Here is a 20694-nt window from a genome sequence, read left to right as displayed (position 1 = left end):
CTGCTCTGTGGTTGCTCATGCCCTCGCTGGACAAGGAGGATGCCACTTCAGTGGGGATACTGCAACCTGTGCACCCTTATTGGTATGTCACCAGCCCAAAAATTCTCTGGAAAAAGCATTTAAGAACCATTGTGCTGTCTATCCCTTCATGACAGGAAGCTTGCACTGCAGACCTCAATTTCTCTTGTCTTGCATAATATAATTTTTATCTGTTTAATTCAGAATCACAAATTACAGTAGTGCCCATACTGTTACCACTGACACAGAATGAAAACAAAGAATTCTGTGTTTACTAAGGATTTGACAAAAGGTTTGGTTTATAAGTCCCAAGGGAACTATGAGTGCCCGTTTAAGTGTAATTTTGCGCAAGTGCACTGCAGATAACCTCTTCTGGAAAATAACTGTTTGGGCAGCTGGAATTTACTATGATGTCATCAGGAAACTACTGTTACAATAATCCACCCATAATGGCAAAAACAGTTCCTGCAACATTTATGTAACATACAGCATCCTACAACACATCAGTCTATTTTAGCAGGTGCAACTTCTCAAAAGCTGAAAAATAAAAGATTGATTTGTTATTAATACATTTTTTTTCTGTATATGACTGGACAATCTGATTCTAATCCTCTGGTTTTGTTAAGCAAAAGGAGGTAACAACTACTTCAGTAATGCTACTTTAATTTCAAGGGATCATGTAAACACCATAAAGAGCATTCATAAATATTCCACCTGTGTGCCCCACTAAAGAAAAAAGGCTTTTAAGAGAATGCTGAAATATCAATATGCCATTTAATATAATTAAAAATTCACTGACATAAAAGACACTGAATGACTCGAATGCTTACAATGCTGGTTTAGTGCAACTTCTCAGTCAATTTGAGGCCTTGGTTCAAGCATCCAAATTTACAGATAAAGTCAGCATACTGATTTGTCTCTTTCGTTTACCTTACTTATTTATTGTTTTACAAGCTGGAAGATGGCCTGACAGGCCTTTGCTATTACATGTAAACCCTGCTTTACAATTACTGTGACCCTAGCAGGTAGGCCTTGGGATTTATGTCCCACAGAGTCCTCAGGGTAAGTTCTTGGTTGCTTCATGGGCTTTCTATTACCCCCATGCACAGAGCTGAGTTCTAACTGCGCTCTGACCCAAAGCAGCAGTGATCCCAGAGAAGAAAACGCATCCTACAAACCCAGGCTGGATTTGAGCCAACACTGTTGAGATAAAAAGATGTCTAATATTCTTCAAAAACATAGCAGTAATAAATAAAAAGGCAATGCATTTCAATGTCACCCATTTCTCCTTTATACATCTACAAATTGCATGTATTAAATTGCATTATTACAATTGCATGTATAACACTTTCCCAGATCCTGCTGAGAAGGTTGTAGGGTAATGAGAAATGCTTTATTTCATGAGCCAGAAATGCCTATTAAATAATGCTGGAGCTAGCTTGTCAAATTGTTAAGGAAGCTTCCCTGTCTGACCACCCAGGAGCCACTCTGGCAGTCACACTCCCACCACCACAGACTTCCAGTGCCAGGACAAGAAGGGCCTTCACACCCAGTGGCTCCAGTGACCCAAGGGGTGCCCCCTTTGACTCCCTGCACACCCCACACTCACATAGTCAGACAAGGTTTCCTTACTAGCTTGACCCTGGGATTCCCACAGCAGAGTCTCAAGTGTCTGGTTACTTTGAGTAATTTAATAGTGGTGCAGCAACACAAAACCAGCTTGAGCTGGTGCCTTCCAGGAGCGACCCTCAAGAAAGGAATCCCTGGGATTTTGTACCCCCACAGCCTGTGCATCCAACCTGTTCCTCACATGCTCTTCACGCCCCTTATATGCGCCTCTTGGTCCAATGGTGATATTTGGTCTGGGGTCTTCTTGTTCATTTGGATTGTCCAGTCTCTCTGGGTGATCAGCCACACCCCAGCCCGTGCCACAGGTCCCTGTTCCTTTTGTCACGCAAAGGGCCAGTGCCAGATCACAGCCTCTGGCCTGGGGCTCCCAACATTTACCCCCACCCAGGGCACAACCTGCAGCTCACACAGCAGCTGCACATCCAGCTACTGGTACTAAATGTATTTCTCAATAAAATGTCCTTGTAGCAGAATTAAAAGCAGATCACTCTTTGTTATATGTTCTGTTACATGTCAAAGAAAAAACGAACCAAATTCCAACCAATGGGTTTTGGTTTTTAGAGTCTTGTGGTGGGAGGGGATCCATGGCAATTTCTATCTGGCTACAAACATTCATCGATTCTCTCTGCATTGCAAGTCTCCAGACAGTGGCCATGGATGACTATGGATGATCTAAATCCTTACCTGAAACTGAAAGATGCTAAAGACTGAGTGTTTTTTTCCACATATAAGTGAACTTCCTGCTGCAAGAACATGTTTCCAGACATGCCTCTTCTGTTGTCTGTTCCCACTCCTCCCCACCCCAAACAGCCCAAGAAAAGCAAAGCAGGGAGCAGGATGTGGGGGTAGTTGACAAACAACAGGGGTTGCAGATGCTCGGCATGTTACTAGACATACTAAGAAAGGACATAAACAAAGCAATTTTTTGCAGAATCACTATCTTGTCAAGATCAACAAATATATTCTAACCCAGGGACTCAGTACCGAGTGACAATCCAAAGCTGCAGAGAAGAAAAACTCTATGGTTTTGGTCTTCAAAGCATTTCGAAGTATCCAACATTTAGAAGCATTTCCAGAATCCAGCCAAGAAAACGATAATAAAAATGGACCTTTTTTTTCCAGCTACTGTTGCAATGTATTTATGAGCCTTTTGAAATACAAACTTCTGTGCAGGATGAAAATGCACCATATATGGCATTTCTGAGTTTCAACATGCTCTGGTTGTCCTCAAACAATTTTCAGTCTATTTTGTTTGGTAATTAAACTAATTGAAGCAAGAGATTACAAAGCCTGCAAAGCCATTTGAAGAGCAGCTGGGATGTTTCTGGTTTCCAATGTGTTGCTCACATGGGATAGATTGGATAAAAGGAGACAGATTTCAGCTGAACTTGTAGAAAAACACTAAACAGTGGAAGATGCTGCAGGAGCTTATTTAGTAACATACATTCCCAAAATTTTAGCAAGAGCAGAAAATGCACAGTGAAAAGGACCTTGCAAAATCAGTTTAGGCTACTGAGGAGGATGCATTATAACTGTCCTCCTGGGTCAAGACTGATTTCCAACTAACTACTGCAGTCAGAAATAGATCCTTTAAAAAGCAGTATCAGAAGCAGGGGTAATCCAAAGCGATCCTTCCCGTGGCATACTGCTCTAATTTTTGGCAGTCAGCTGCTCAGTATCTTCACAATTCAAAAGGTGTGTTGTGTTCAGCAGGTGGGGAGGTATACAGGGAAGCAAGTATTTGCCATGTCATTTTCTTAAGACATGACAAATATTCATCCAGTGTCTAAAGATGACACAGAAATTTTATCAGGAAGCAGCTTTTAAAAAGGAGAAAGTGCATTTTTGCACTGTGCTTATTTAAACTGTGGAAGATATTGGCATAGGTTGTTGAAGAGGCTGAAATTAGGTCAAAAGCAGTCAGAATTATGGACGATACATCCAACTGTCCCCACAGAATGTTAATCCTGCTTTTATACAGCATCAAGTCCCTTGAACTGTGTAAGAACAGGCTGATGGCAGCCCAGCCCATGGGCAGAGCCTGTTCTTTCTTTTACTGACAGTAGCATACACTTAACAAATTGAGCTGCCCATAGGTGGACGTACACACATATCAATCCTTTGAGAGGTCAGACTCACAGAAGCCTATTAATTCTCAGTGTTTAAGCCAAGAGAGAGAACACAAAGTCCAGAAAAAACATTCGCCACAATCCCCCCAACAAAACCTATCAATGACAGCAACTCTGAGATCTGAAATGCCTGAACACTGCATTTTTAGCCCAAGTTCTTTTAAGCAAATTCAAACCAGTCAAAATAACATGAAGCAATGTAACAAAATTAAATGGGAGAGTAATTAAAAAAATTCTCAAATGTTTTCAGTCATTTGTACATTTGAAATTATTTTACCTTTTACCAATGCCACTGCTGTTCAGCATCATTTCTCATCCCTCTCATACAGACATTTTAATTTAGTAGTCACAGCCGTTCAGCTCCATTTATCTTGACTCACAGGTGCTCATAGTGCAGTTTGTTATTTAATTGCTCCATGTTCTGGTAAAACAACATTAAGAACACAATCTTCATGAGAACAAAAAAACTCCAGCAAAACAAACCCAAGAGACTCACAATTAATAATGAAAAGTGCTTTATCCATTGTAGCAGCAGAAGTCCATGCTCAAAAGGGTTTTAAAACTATAAGAGGACATGAAGCAGTAGAGCCTAGAAGAGTTTAATGAAATTGTAACTGAATACAGTTCCTAAGCAGACCATGAGAAGGTGAAGGATTTGACACAGAAAAATCTACATATCTGAAAAGGGAAAAAAAAGTTATTTACTGAACAAAAAGAACAGTCATGTCCCAGGTGGTAGGAGTAAGTTAAATGTGTGTTAGAAAAAACATCATCATTGGGGAAGCATGGGATAAAAGGTTAAAGCTGAAATTTAAAATATTTTCACTCTATCGGTTGTCAGAAAATGTTGCCTTGTAAAAGCAGTCTGAATGGAAAACAATAGGTAAGTAGGAACACTTATATCAGGAATTAACAACTCCAGAACAGAGGTGCAGAGCCAGGACAACACAGGCCTCACTGACAGGTCAAAGGGAGAGCTGAAGATATCCAATTAACTAATTATTGTCTGCCAAAAACTATGAGTGGGTAATGTGTTTCTCTTGCTGACAGTGGGTTCATTCCCAAACCATTCTCCATACCACAGTAGGCTGGACAGGGACCACACCTGAGCCCTTTCTGCAGGAAGCTAAACAAAGTTTAAGCCCATAAGCTGAGTACTGTAAAGTCTCTGCAGCCCTTCAAGAGAAGCTGAGGAGGCACCACAGAGGAGCCCCATTCTCTCAGTGCTAAATATCTGGGGATACTTCACAACTTGCAGCTGCCTGTGACTATTTACTCATCAACTTGTTTCTCTTTAGAGCTTCATCAAAACATAAAATTTAAACATGTTGTTAAACCAGATTCATTGTCAATACTGACATAAACAGAGACTTTCAGTCTCAGACCTCAGGTGCTTTCCCCCCGTGCATAGGCTGGATTGCTACAGTGATGTACGTGCTTTGGTGGGGGCTTCAAACCCTTGGATGCACTGGAGGTGTCCCAGACCAGCCAGTGTGTCCCACACTGACCACCGTGGTCACCACAGCGGCCTTTTTAACGTCCCCAAAGCCAGGGGCACAAGCCCTGGGTACGGAGGGCAAGCCAGACCCCGCGTTACTGCCCTCCCCGCGCCCACCACACACTCCCCGACACCTCGGGCTCCCCCTGCTCCTCTGTCTCACGGGCGAGAAGCGAGACCTCTCCGCATGGGCCTGCCTGCTGGCGGTGACGGGCCGGGCCGGCTCCTACCTGGGGGCCGCGGGGAGCACGGGACCGGCAAGTTGGGAGACAACGGGAGCGCGCGCCCGTCGCCTGGCAACGCCCGCGGCCGCTGCGCCTGGACCGGCCCCGGCGCCCGCCCCTGTCCCTGCCGCGCCCGCCCATCCAGCTCCCACCGCCCCTGCCCCTGCCCGTGCCCGTGCCCGTGCCCGGCCGCGCCCGCCCATCCAGCTCCCATCCAGCTCCCACCGCCCCTGCCCCTGCCCCTGCCGCGCCCGCCCATCCAGCTCCCACCCAGCTCCCACCGCCCCTGCCCCTGCCCCTGCCCTGCCCCTGCCGCGCCCGCCCATCCAGCTCTCATCCGGCTCTCACCGTCCCTGCCCCTACACTGCCCCTGCCGCGCCCGCCCATCCAGCTCTCACCGCCCCTGCGCCTGCCGTGCCCGCCCATCCAGCTCCCACCGTCCCTGCCTCTGCTCCTGCCCCTGCCGCGCCTGCCCATCCAGCTACCATCGCCACCGGCCCGCCCGCTGCCCCGGCGAGCGTGGGGAATGGAGCCTGGGAGGGAACCCTTCCCGGCTGCGAATAGCAGAGGAGAATGCCTGCAGAGGGAAGAATGGAAATGCAAACAACGGGAGCAAAGTGGGGAGAGCAGCTCAGGGCACGGCATTGAGGACAGGAACGGGATGGGAAAGGCAGCAGGACCCTGTGGGATTTGGGTGGTAGGTCTCTTGGGATTTCGGGATATCTCTGTACCCAACAACATCGGAAACCCTCTTTGCTGTCTGATGAGTAACTAAAGACGCCATCATGCACAAATGTGATTCCATATGCCAGCAGTATGTTGAGGACCAAAAACTACAACTTGTGGTGTGTAGCAAGACTGGTTTCACATAATTATTTTGCATTTTAAAAAACTGAGAAACAAGCAGATTAAAAGATTAAATTTCCAGACCAGAGTTGTCAAAAGATTAGACATATAAGAATGAAGTTCATCATAAACTGGATCCAAGGGATGTGGTTCAACTTCTATTGGTGACGTGATCAAACATCTGTCGGTGGAGGAGTGCAACTTCGGTGCAGTTCTGTGCAGCAGCAATGTGCTATTCTTTCACCATTCACCATGTCCTGGTTGGAGACTGCCACAGCATCATCATATTCCTCTTTCACTATTCAACCCCATATGAATAGAATCATAGCATGGCCTGGGTTGGAAGGGACCTTAAAGATCATCTAGTTCCACCCCTGCTGCCATGGGAAGGGACATCCCCCTCTGGACCAGGTTGCTTAATGCCCCATCCAATCTGGCTGTGAAGAGAGAGTACTTATTAATTTCTGGGGGAGATTTTCTGGGACATCAGAAATTCACAGTTCAGAATTAACTTTCTCTGGTTTAATGAGTTACCATGCATCTGCAGAGCCATCTCAACTGACCATGTTAATAGCCCTTCCACTCTAAACCAAACATGTTTGCTTTCTCTTAATATAATTCATTTTAAAAAGCAAGGGACTAAAGCACAATGCAGTCAGTTTTCACAGCTCCACTGAGAGGCAGTAATTCATTAAACTGGGTTAATTCAATCATCCAGACTCATCTATCCATAAATTAAATTTGCCTGTTTGGACACATACATTACCCGATCTCTTAGACTCATCACAATATATGTATTCAGAACATCCCTCTTACCATTCTCACTTGCAGTTAGGAGAAATCCACATTTCTGCATTTAGATATAGGATTCATAAATCAGACACCTAGGAAAATGTGATTATACACTCAGTAGTTCCACATCTGCTTTTCCAGGGGTTAACATTCAGGATGATACCCAGCATTTTTTGAGGAGCAGGCCGTAGCAGAGTTTCTCCTGAGGGCAGGAAGGTAGGTGGATTGCATCAACATTTCCTCTGCAACAACATTAAATTTACTCTAGTATTTGGAAAACACTTAGGCTATAGGTCAGGAAATGTGTTGACTCCCCTCTTGTAGCGTCTGACAGCCAATTAACATCAGAGAAAACAACCAGGGGCCTGATTTTCCAAGGTGATGAGCGCACTCAGCTCCACCTGGTGTCATTGCAATCCAGCTGCCCATCTTCACAGGAAGGAAGGCAATGGGCCTTGACGTGCTCCAGGAAGGCAGTGTGATTCAGTGAAAACAATACTGAATCAAGCATCTGCCCCTCGAATTTTATTCCAAACTCTGCCACTTATTTTTCAGGTAACTATCTCAAGTCACTTTGACTCACTTTCTCAACATACTCCTTCTTGGGCTACACTTCCCAAAGAAAATCTACAGAGTACATGTATTGTATATGCACACACCTGCAGGGTAGTTTTCTTCTTTTCTTTGTTTTGTTGGAAATAATCTTGTTATGGCAAATGCAGCCTGAGCTATTTGAAACCAATCAAGGAAAGAATGTATCTTCCCATCTCTGAGCAAGAGAAAAATCTGGCACAATTTCAAGGTAGATACAGAAGCTTTATGTCTGTCCTATTCAGAGTTACTGTAATTCTGCTGGCACCATTCCCAGAGCTGAGCTAAGGTCAGTGAGAAACCTGTAAATTAATTACTGTGGAGCTGACGTGATCTCTGTCCAGGAATCATGTTGTACGCTCATGAAGCTTTGTGGGAAATATAAGTTATGATTCAGCTTTGCCAAGAAATGTTTAAAATTTAAAAATCTTAATATTGAAAATTAGCATACCCTGAACCTATTTGGAGATGTTGGAGCTGATTCTGATGTCATCATCACAGGAACTCCACAAAATAGGTTAGTCTTATATCAGTGCTACCCAAATGAACAGGAATTGGGTGAAGCCCTCTCTGAAGCCTGGAAGAGCACTCTTTTCATTTGAGAGTCTTATCTTACAAAGAAGAGGTTTGTCTGTCCTCCTGGTTTTATCCAGACACAAGCAACATTCAGTCAACCCAGTCTCTCATTAATATTACTGATTAATAGCTAATTGCTGTTGCTACTTGCATTATTAACATTTAGGAATTCTATTGTACTATGATCCAGAAACACAGAACCCAAAAGGACTTTCTGGTCAGAGGAAACGGTTTTCTGCTACTGCAGGTAACCACATCAGAGTAATTTAGATACCTGTCAGACCCCTATCCTGAAAGACTGGTCCAAAGCCTCTCTCTGCATATTACAGACCTCCTAATTTATAGGCTCAAATTATTTATTGCCGAGTTATACCTACTCATTCTCTTGCCAAATTATTTTTCAGCTTAAAATACTTCTTCCCCTCTGATGTTTGCATTCCTGATATATTTATAGGGCCCACTGTCACCTCCTCTCAATGCTTCTTTTGCAGAGTCATACAAACCAAGCTCAAAATTTCTTGTCATTAAAGACAGGCTCAATTTTTTTGGTATATCTTGGGGTCATGTTATCAAGTTCATATCAAACTGGTTGCTCACAATCATTGACTCTTAAGATGGGGTTCCTCTCTCTCTTTGTCCTCCCTGGTTGTAAAGGCAAATGGAATAGAAGTTCCCATCACAGTAAAATATTTTGTAAGTACATGACCATGCACTGTGTTTTATTCAATTCCTATTACCTGCATTTTATTCAATTCCTATTACCACATCCCCTTTTCCCCATCTTACTCTGATGATACCCTTTAATAATTAGCAAAAGTTATTAGCATGTTTCAGTCTTTTCCAAATGGCACTAACAGAAATGAAAATGAGTATTGTCCATAAGAACCTCCACTATAAACTATCTCTCTGCCTGGTAGCTTTCCCTGCAGAATGATCTTTTATCCCCATTAGCCAGCACTGTAGTCTACTTTTTGTCCTGTGAGAATCCCTTTTCCAACACAACTATCAATTTCATAGAATAGTTTGAGTTGGAAAGACCTTTTAAAGGTCACCTAGTTCAAGTAGATAATACATAACAAGGATTTTCATCCCCCTTTTATATAACAAGACAAAAATCAAAACTAATTTGAGATTAAGTGGAGAATTTATACTATGGTACTGCCATAGTACCATACTGCATCCAAACTGCAGCTCTGCTGGGAAATTCTCCATCTTCTATTGCACAATAAGCAGAACACTACTTTGGTAGTTCTTCTGTCAATTAGGAACCAGCAACTACCATAGTATTTTCAAAAAAAAAATCAGCTCAGGTCAGCAGAAAGAGCTTTGAAGTCTCGACTGTGGCATTAATCTCATGATTTCATGTGACTGAAGTCACTGTGTTCAGGAGATGATGCAAGAACAGTTTCAGCCACAGCAGGTGTTTAGAACTTTATCCTTAGAAGTGATGAATGAGGCTGAGAGGGAATGACAACTGATCCAAAGATCCGGAGGATGAGAGAAGTCTGCAAATTGAATTTATTTTGCTGTCACTGCACCTGGCATGAAAAGAAAGGGCAATGAGAGAATCCAGTTAAAAAAAAATCTTCTCTGACTCAGTGAATCTGGCCATTTGTTTTTGCTCCTTTTCACAGGCTTATGTGAATTAATAAAGTGCAATCAGAAAGGAAAGCTTCGTCGGGCAACATATGGCATTTTGTACAAAGCAGTATCTTTTCCAACTGAATGAGACCTGTGAAAACTTTCCTTAGCAGTTTTTATAGAGTATTTTAACTCACACTGAAAGAGGGATGAGCACAGTTTTATTTTGCCCTCGCTCCTATGAGCAAGTAAACCAAACTACTGATGTCACCAAAGTCACACAGAAACTGTGTGGGACATCTGGAGGTGACCATGCATGTCAGAGGTCCTGAGCTAGGTGCTGAGTGGCAGAACTTATCTCCTCTCACTGCTTCATGCTGGGGTACCAGAAGACAATAAAACCAGCAAATGGCACCTTCTCATGGTGAAAAGTCTCTTAAAGAAAAAGTAAGCTTAAGACAGCCTTCAGTTGTGTTGGGATATCTCAGCTTAAGCCCTGTAGCTCTGCTGGGAGGGAAGAATTCTGATGGAATCCCAGTTACTTTCAAGCCGTAGTGGGTGCAGACGACACACCAGAGGGCTCTTTCCTTCCTTTGTATTATTGCTTTAGAAAAACAGGCTTTGGTTCATAACCAAGTGATTCTACTCTGAAGTAGCTGCATTACTGTGCAGTCAAGGTGATTGACTGGGATGAAAGACATGAGATAGCAAAGGTGAGACAGGGCACTGTATCAATATTTGAGCCACTAAGTTAGAATTTCCTAATTCCAGAAGGGCTTATTTCTTAATTCTGCCTTAATTTTAATGAAAAATGGTAAATAAAAACAAACAAACAAACAAACAAAGTAAGATTTTCCTCCCTTCCCAGTTACAGTGAAAGGGAAACAAAAAGCTTTCTTATCTGAAAAAAAGATATTGAGAGCCAGAAAATCATGCTTGTACTCCCTTGTTGATATCATTCCTGATTCGAGATGAATGAATGGTAACTTGAAATGCCTGGATATAAATTATTATTGTTTTTTGTCTCTGTTCAAGGCCCTTTATCTTTCACAGGTTTTTTGGGGGTCAAACTATTTCCTGGTTTTGGAAAGCTCAAGGATACTATCTGCACACATCTGCTTTTCCAGGGTATGGTATCCTGTCCCATTGTATGGGACAAGTCCAAAGCTGCTAAATAGCTGCCAGATGGTAATTGTTACTAAAAAAATTGGTAGATGCAAATCCCGACATCATTACAACCATAGTACTACTACAGGGATTTCATTCAGTCTAGGGCCATCACAGTTCTTGGTGTGGTGAAAATCCTCTGTAGGAGGTCTTGCTTAGAGGTCTTAAAAAATGGAAGACTTAAAAAGAAAAATATAAAAGGAAAAGTGCTGACTGCAGGACTAGTGCCCCTGGACACAGAAGATCTCTTGCTGATGCTATTTTTAATCCACACCTGGTCCACTTTTTTGGTAGTCCTTGCATTTCTTCTGGGATGAATTCCATAGTCAATGATTGAGTTACAACTTTGTTTTCAACAATAAACTAAGAGGAAAATTAATTGATGTTGGAAAGGAGTTAAGGTCAATGACCTTTTCCACAGTTTTTCAGGAGCATCATTTCTTCTTTACATCACTTGTTGCAGTGTAAAGGAACCTGTGGCTTCACTGTGCTTTTAAGGTCTGTTGTTCCAAACAGGCTTTAGCTGTTAAATTCATCTAGTTGTCTTCAGACAGGGGAACCAGCAGCTTTCCAATGTGTACTTGCTTTTTGTGCCAATGCAAAGCCATGATGAAATGTTTCCAAATCAGAAAAGAGTCTATTTATTTTCACTTCCCATCAGTGTAAATGACAATATATGGTGAGAAGCAGTGGAGAAGCTGGAGCTTTAAAAAAATTAATCAGGTCAAAGCACCAGTTTGCATGCCATTACACCACTAGTTTGCATGCACTTTGCACAGTTCAAAGCTTACTCTGAATGCAACTCATGTACACAATGGCTTTCAGCCATCACAGCCACAGCACCACTGCAAGCCACGCTTCAGACAACAGCTCTGGCAAAAGTCCTTCAGAAATCCCTGTGCAACAGGGGAGGAATAAGGTGGCTGGAGTGCAATCTGCAGTAGTGGAGGGAGGAGATCAGCAGCTAGATCAGTCAGACAGTTCTACAGACTGGAATAAACACTGCAAACCCTGTGCATTGCTGTGCACACCCATATAATCCTAGGGCCAGTATCTGTAGCCTAGAAGACATGGCTCTCTATGCTAACACACTAAGAGCCAAAGTGCTCCTTTTAAGCCTCAAGTGCCTTGCTCATTCCTGATGCTTCCAAGTACAGTTTCAGCTCCATAGTCTACTATGTGATTTGTGCTCACTTCTTGACTCAGCATCAGTGAATGAACCAAGCAAGGCAAAAATGGTCCTATCTGCTCTGTCAAAGGAACCCTTGACACTACACATCTGCTTCTGCTGCAGGCAGCCTGGAGTCAAGTTCAGCAAATACTATACAGGAAAGTGATGCGACATGCAACAGTTCTGTACCGGATTTTCCTCAGAAAGTAAAGGGCTCAGTTGCCTTTCTATGAATAGCCTCTTTGGAAAGCCTTGGGATTCATCTGTTTTTGGGTCATTGTTGTGTGTAACATCCTCTAGACTACTGGAAGGAATCCTATACTCACAGAGAGGGAAGGAAGTTTTGCTTTAAATGACAGGAGAGACCTGATTTCCTAATACTCTCTTTACAGCCCTGACTCTGAATTTGCATAATGCATGCTTAAAAAAAGGACTATGTACTCACATTTCAGCAGCTAAGTTAGGTTAGTGATAAGAAGAGATGAATTATTGGTGCACTTCTGTACATTTTATGCACTGTCTAGAAGTTTCAGTAAAATTTGGCTCCATTACCTAACTCAGCATGTTGGCTAAGACAGACAGATGCTCAGGTAGTGTTTACAAGTATTAAAAACTACAAAACACATCCCAGTACACACAAATTTCACACCTACCTCAAATGCTTGGCTTGACAGTTTGTTTTCAAGGCTGGATCTGTCAGCAGCCCCACTGGCTGGGTGACGGCACAAGGCAGAGAACATGGCATGTTGTTTTCTTCAAGGGATTCCAACTGTGCTTGTAGGCCAGCTCTTTGGCCATAAAAACCCACACCTTATCACTGTATGCTTGCACTTTTGACTAAGCATTCCATTAGTATCCTCTTCTCTTGAATCATCTTAGAAGAGAGCCTGGGGTAAACCCTCATAGTGGTTTAATAGAAACTCCTAGTGCCTGAGCTGCATGGTGTGCATTTGGCTGAGCATATCCCTTCAGCTGAAGACAAAAATTCAAAATGGGAATCCTCCTGTGACCGCAAACTACAGTTATCTGTAGGAGTCATGATGTTCCTGCAGTGCTGTGACTCACCTTCATTCACTTCCACAGTCTGAGCAAAGATCTCTCATTCCCAGACTCACCCACCATTGTTAGCAACGGAAATGGACCTTTGACAATCTCTGTTTCAATTTGGAACTTTTGGAAAACATAGATATGGTAAAACCAGTGCTGGATTTGCACCTGGATTTTTCTAATATGATGGGTCGCAGAGGCTTGATTACTTCAAAAGTATTGCTGTAGTGAAATGAGCAGAAGTTCATGCATTGCACTGGCATTATACTGACTCAACTCTGAGCAGTGTTTGGCTCTTGCTATTTTGTAGCACAGGTCAATGTAGATGGACATTTCTAAAATACTACCAAGCAGTGTCACAAAATATGTGTTCCCCCAACCACTCCTGACACACCACTACTGTCGGAACCTGTCTTCCTTGGAGTATGCATAAGCCTCCCCTGTCCTGTCCTGCCCTGCACTGGTCACTCCCAAAGCCACGATGTGGATGTACTAACACAGGGACATTCATTATAGACCATGCCTAGTAATCTTGTGTAGCAAACACTGGCAGCTGTCTAATATCTATGTTATTAGTTGATTACTCCCTGCAGTAGCAGATCAGGTTGCAAGTTAAGCTGATGATAAAAATACATTTCCTTCTCATTCTCCTTCAAAGTCAGTGGAAACACAAGTGTCTAGCACTCAACTATATATTCACTGCTTACTGGTTAACTCCTGGTTTGTGGAAGACAGATTTTCCAGGCTTAGTTCACAATTTCCTTTTCTAGAGAATTGAGCAGTGAGCAGCTGGACATATGCCTACAGCTGTTTGCATAGGTTACTTCTTTCTTCTTTGAGATGCCTCACAGCATGTGAGCAAGAACCACCGCCGTTGGCAACCCAGAGAGTGAAATACAGACTTTGGGGCAGGCAAATAAATAAATAAATACATAAATAACCAAACCATGGGTGCGATCTCAAACCTATTGAAGTTAAAGGAAGTGATTTCAAACCACATCCACCATCTAGCCTTCAAAGAGGTGCCAAACTAACTCTAAGCTTTCGGGCTTTCCAAAACCTCCACAAAGACCATGTTTATAAAAGTGTTGTGTTGATAACAACTGTTGTGATAACTCCTGGTCAGTGATTGTTAAAATAAAATCCTTGTTCCAGCAGCATGTTTGGTTGCAGCAAGAGTTCCATGAAAGTATTGCCTGCTGCATGCAATGTGTACAGGATCTTAAAACACAGGAAACAAACCTGTTTGTCCCACTGTCAACATCCCAGCAAAGGCAGTTCTTATACCACTACCCTACCACGTGCCTTCTTGTTTGTGATCGCATGCTTGAATTGCGCCCTCATTGTTTATACAGCAGCTATCTAGGAAATACACTCGGGGAGCATCCTAGCACTCTATGCACAACTTTCTGATATGCCTATTTTTAATCAAGACATTAGACAAACAACTGCTGAGGAATACAGGTCCCTGTGACCACCCTACCCTGCTGATAATTCTGGAAGCCTCCCTTCTATGTGGCATGGTGCATGGTCAACTACCAGATACAAGAAAGGCACACTCCCCATCGGTGCAATTGACAGAATCAGAGAGCAGAAGAGATATCCAAGTACTAGGGCTAATTACAAAGCTCTGTCTGGATGAAGAGAGAAAGGAGAGAAAATAAATAAAAAGCAGGAATTAGCCTGAGGAATACTTCTACCATGGTCTCTGAAATACCACAGGTAAGCAAAGATCTTAGAGTAGGAAGTGTCTCCATCTTGGACACAGCAATATCTGAGTACCTTTCCTCTAGCAATTTTGTAACACTGTTTATAAAGGAACTTTATATCATCTTCTCTGCTGCAGCATAATATCTGCTTAGGCCTGACATTTTAAAATACCTCTGCCACATGAAAATGGACAGGGGACTCAGTACAATCATGGAGACCTCAGCGTGGCCCTTTGATAGGTGTCATATCACAGTATGGCTTGTGAAATCAAGAGCTACAATATGCTTCTGGAAACAAGTGTGCCAGCCAGAGGATAGATCTGCTTGCACAGTCACTGCACCTGGCATTACAGCTTGTGTTACCATCCAGACTATCTGTAGGCCCCAACCATCTATGAATGGAGCAGCCCAAGGGTCTGGGACATTCCTGAGGAACTGTGGGCTTGGGATGGGACAAATGCTGGTTGCTGCTGTACCAAAGACCACTGAAAGACATCTCAGAACAAGGTGCAATTTTTGTGTCAACAATGGGATCATTAATATGAGCACTGCGGGCTTCAGATCAAATCCCTTTCTTGGAATGATGCAAAGGGAGTAAGGAGGTATGTTTTGCTGAGCCTAAAGCTGAACTCCCCTGCTCTGGACTGCAGCATACAGTCAGGAGGGTAAGTGTGTGCGGACAGAAAGGTCTTTGCTCTCTAAGCCTGCCTGGCTCCTTGCCCAAGCTTCCAATGCAGCCAGTGAGGGTTTGACTTGAGACAATTTGATGGATACTGTGTGGGTGCTGAAGGCAAGAGAAGCCAAGAAAATGAAATATCTGTCTGTTAGTTGCTCTATTTCCTCAGATATTTAATGCAAAACCCCTCACTTCTGGAAATATACTCTGCATGCTGCTATAGATATGGTGTGGATTTTAAGTGTGATACTGAGAAAAGGGTGCAATACATAAACCAAAACAGAAGAGTTTTTAATCTACAGACCTCATTCCTTATATGTGGTAATAACATTCATGTGATAAATTAATTTATTTCTGCAAGCAAATATATACATAGTAATCCCCATTTATCCCATTCTTTGACCTCCTCGGTAATATACCCATTGAGTCTTTACTCCTTGCACTGCTTTTAACTTTACCAAGTGCCTTAAGCCCTCTGAATTCTGATCATTGATTGCCAACAACCGCAGTGATTAAACTGAAGCCTGAACCATCCCCATTATTAAAAACTCACCACTTACCTTTTCTGCAAATTGGATTTCAACAGCATTCCTCTCCTGTTCCCCCTTGTCTGGCTCTGACTGAAAAAAAATATGCAGGAGCATTTCCCAGGGTTAATTTTTAATAGTGTCCTCACTGTTGCAGCAAATGAAGTCATTTATTATCCAGCAGGCAGCATGCTAACATGCTAGGCAATAACAAATGCTAAAGGAGGTGACTCAGGCATACAATCAGGTGGAGTTCTACCTTTCCACCTGCTGGATGGCTCAACACAAAGTGCTGAGTGTGGCGTTTTAGTTTACCCTACACTTGTCCAAGGGACACCTGGATTTAAGCCACACAGCCAGTGAGGTTTATATGCTTCATAGTCATGTGTGAGGCATGAACAGAAAGGCTGTATGGCCAGCCTTCCCTCTGTCTGGGCACTCATTTTCCCTAATGAAGCAGGTTAGTATTCCTCCTAGGTGGTCATCCCTGCTGCAGGAACATGTCAGCCTAGGCAGTTTGACCCTAAATAATGTTTTATGATATCAGGTAGACTGGAGCTCAGCCTACCCACCTGTAAAACAGGCTTAATGGTAGAAGGTTTTTTTCTAGAAAAGCTGGGAGGATTACTTCATGTCTGAGATCTCTAGATGAAAACTGCTGAGTGGCAAAGAGTGTTTTCAAATAACAGCTAAAACTTAGGGCCAGAGCAGGCTGGTAGCCCTATGAGCAGGTAGAAGCTGCACTGCATTACCCAAAGGCCTCAGAAAGGCTGGGATTCTGATGATTCACAAACCAGAAAGTTCTTTTGAATTACTTATTAAGTGGGATTCATGTTGCTTTCACTGCTCTGGCATGCACAAGGTTGGACTGCAGAATTTCTTTTGCCAACTCTTCAGAGTGAAATGTGGTGGTAATGTAGAGTTCACTCACCCATGTATCTAAAACAGTTGTATTTTTGCTTCCATAGAGTAGCCCAAAGCCACTGCAGAAGTACATGAATCTTCACTGTATCTGCAGGAAGCTTTGGATCAGACCTCAGTAAGCCAGTAAGAACATGTGGCTAAACATGCTATATATAACAAGTTCACCAGCATATACTGATTTCTGCAGGAGTGTTGGTCTAAGTGTGCTCCTGAAAACCAGGAAGATCTTAACTAAAGAGGTAGAAGTAGCTACCTGTTTAGGCCTCATTGGAGCACACCAATGTCACTTATATGGGGGAAGAGAGCAGCTCTGAATCCATTCACTCCCCTGTGCACTATCCCAGAGAAGCTAGACTGAGACTGTTGTTTTAATTCACTTTGTGATCACGTAAGTCCCCCAGATCCCACTGCCAGTAAGCTCCAATGATTAAACAGCTTACTGAAGGGAAACTATAGCTAACACCTTCTATCCCTTTCAAAGCATATTGCTAATGAGGACTGGGAAATCGCTCAGTGCTAATACAACATCTGTAGATTAACATAAGCTTGCTCATGTTTTTATAGTCAATGGCTGAAATTCCATCAATCACTTGGATTCATGTAACATTTTGGATCAGTGTTTTGGTATGTTAGCCTCAGTATTTCCCCAACGGAAGTCCATTGACTGGAAGTGGAAACGGCAAAGTCAGGAATCTTAAGCCCAGGAAGAAATTTGCAGCATGTTGCTTTGGGCATCTCAGCTTAGGAATCTTGCAGAAGGTCTGATTTCTGGAAGACCTCAGAGAGTATCTGAGTGATTTGAACACACACACACGTGAACACTCACATCACTGCTGAGTTCATGTACACCTGAAAAGTTACCTGGAAACATGCAGTGGCCCACACCAGTTCTGCATGTGATGCAAGTGACTGCAGGTCCTCTCCTGCCTTTCACCTTCCCTGATGAAGAAGCACCAGAACAAAGGGGATAACCAAACTGCAGACAAAAAAAAAAAAAAAAGCTGTAGTGCACTTTATGGCTTCAATGTGGGAAAGTTTTTCACTAAGGAAGCAGGGTAGCTGCCAGCAAAAAGAAAATCTGTGCAAAATAGGTGTAGAAATGCCCTGAAGACATCAACTATGCCACCTCACTGACTGATGGGACAATTTCTAGCCCTGTGGTGCTCTTGAAGGCATTTGTGTGGGAGGACTACGACCTCACTTTTACTAGAGGTCTCTCAGGATATCCTAGATCAGATAGTGACACAAGAGCATAGCCTTACTGCTGAGAAGACCTTCCAACATCTTGCCTGAATCTCATTTGATGCAGGAATACTGCTGCCATTGTAAGCTCACAGGGAGCTGTATACCTCAGGAACTCTAGCTCTGATGACAAGTGGCTGTACTGTAGGAGAGTCTACCTTTTCTATAAATAACATGAAGGCTGAGGTCCCCAGCAGACTTTGTTACAGCAGCAGTGTGTATTTTAGGTAATCATAGAAGGGGATGAAGAAGAGCTGGAAACGCTCCCCAAGAGCATCAGGAAGAGGTTGCCACAGGGGAAAATGGCTGTCTGTAATGAAAAGGGACTAGATAAGCAGGCTTTACTAAGGTGTCCAGGAATACAGCATACACTGAAGTGTCAAGAGCACCAAGAAGCAGAGAGATGCTGGGAAGGCTGGATTCCATCCTCTTCTCCAGTCAACAGGGTAGCTATATTTTATATGAGTACTTCTTTTCATCAGCTTTACTTGCTCGCTTAGGCAGGAACCAAGGTGCAGGGCAGCTTCTCACAGAAGGAAAAGCAGAGTTTATTGAAGGACTTGACAGAAGAGAAGGCTCAGCAGCATGAGTGTGATGATTAGAAGGTGGGCTGCATGGCAGGGATAGAGACAATGTGCAGCCAGTACATTAGAAAGCAATCAAAGGAAAAGGAACCAGTAGTTTAAGTGGATAAAGAAAAATGTCTTTAATTCTATCTAGTTCTACCGTGTGTGCATGCCTGAATCATGCTGCACAACACTCTTTGAAATTTCTGCAAGAAACAGATGTAGTTAGCAATTGTTCTTTGCTGGTGAGGGGAAGAAAATCAGCATTAGCTCATGAAGAAGTAAGAAGACTGTTTAAAAAAGAATACGAATAATCTTAGTGTCTTCTCCAGAACATGTGGGATAGTCTGACATTTCAGTACTAATTCATCTGGTACAGAGAGGCCTTGAACTACACAGATAAATCTGTTGCACATCAGTGAACATATAAATGACAAAGGGCACAAGACATCCCTTAGCAACTCATCCCATTTCCACTCTGGAAATCTGGCTCCTGCCAGCAAAAGTGATAGATGACCCAGAGCATGGTAAGTGACCCCAGCACTCCCATAAAAAAACTAGTAGCATGTAAGTTGCAAAGTGTTCAAACTTTTCTGTAGAGTTTGAAAATCACATGGGGATTAAATATTGCAAGGGCTTCTTAATAAAAATAAGGCTTTCAGCTTCTAACAATCTGAGTTACTGCTGTATGAAGACAAAGGCAAAAACCATCTTTTAGAGTGCAGTGATCTGAAGATCAGGCTCCAGGGGAATGATTGACGTTCCATTCAAGCTGACAGCTAACAAAAGTTCCTGTACATATGCCAGCAAACCATCGGCAGTAAAATCAGTGTGGCTCCCAACATGCAGATATCTGCATTACCAGGCCTCCTACCCTACATGACCCTTGCTGACTTACACTGGCAGGCTCAGTAGAGTGGAAGGAGACTTTCCAACCTTGGCAATTCTTGGTCAGGTGGGGGCATTTCATGAAAAAGTCAGTGCCATTTCTAAGTAACTCAGGCTCCAGAGGCACCACATGATCAGCTATAACTCACTGGAAAAAGCACTAAAAGTCAAAAAGAACATTGTTGGGGGCTTAAGCAAACACCCACAGGAACAAATGAGACACTGCAGAGGGCACTGTCCTTCAGATCAGACTGAAATAACCAGGCTGTTATAGAACACAGCCTCCGAGATCAAAACTATGTCTCATCTCTCCCATCTGACCACCCCCCACAGCAAAATCTGAAGTCCAAGCATCCCACCACCCACTCAGGTGAGGGCTTCATGTTACCAACTGTTGCATGTCATGGCTAGGGAGAGGCCATTGTCGTTCATTCCAATGATGTCTCTACAAGAAAGCTGACTGGGAAATTACTAGCCTTTGAACTATCTCTTTTTGTGTGTGTGTATATGGATTATGAGGGTTCTTAATAGAAAAAAGGGAATCAACAGCTGTCTGTATTTTTAAACTATGGAACACAGACCTCCTTCCACTTCCAAGCTCTGATTACAAAGCTTTTCACTTCTGCAACTACAGAGCATCTCCTCTCTGCAAGTTTCTATTCTCAGTTCATAATTGATCAAATCCAACTGTTAGTAGAATTCCTTTCAGTCAACAGGAATCTTTCTTCTCTCTAGCTTTGGTGGTGCTTGGGCCAGGCGCCTGGCAAGACATTGCCTTGGTTATTTCAAAAAGGAAATCCATAAGAAAGATCCTGTTCTGGATCAGATAGCCCCCTAGAACTGATGATTTTGCTCTACTGATTCAGAATCTCCTGCAATGTTTCAAATAGTTT

At 43.0% G+C, this 20694-nt stretch overlaps 1 protein-coding gene across 1 annotated transcript in view; it reads right to left on the bottom strand.

Moving 5' to 3' along the window:
• LRRC56 (leucine rich repeat containing 56) overlaps positions 1 to 20694 on the bottom strand; it is an 84622-nt gene that overhangs the window by 60216 nt on the left and 3712 nt on the right. Inside the window, exons 2-4 of the mRNA XM_071558715.1 lie at positions 17967 to 18081; positions 16215 to 16274; positions 4054 to 4197 (exon numbers count right to left, since the gene is read on the bottom strand). The gene's annotated coding sequence lies outside the window, so the exon portion shown is untranslated. The remainder of the gene's footprint in view (positions 1 to 4053; positions 4198 to 16214; positions 16275 to 17966; positions 18082 to 20694) is intronic.

Source organism: Pithys albifrons, chromosome 6 (assembly GCF_047495875.1).
Source record: "Pithys albifrons albifrons isolate INPA30051 chromosome 6, PitAlb_v1, whole genome shotgun sequence".
In the NCBI taxonomy this organism is placed as follows: Eukaryota; Metazoa; Chordata; class Aves; order Passeriformes; family Thamnophilidae; genus Pithys; species Pithys albifrons.
This window is presented reverse-complemented; position numbering and strand designations above follow the sequence as displayed.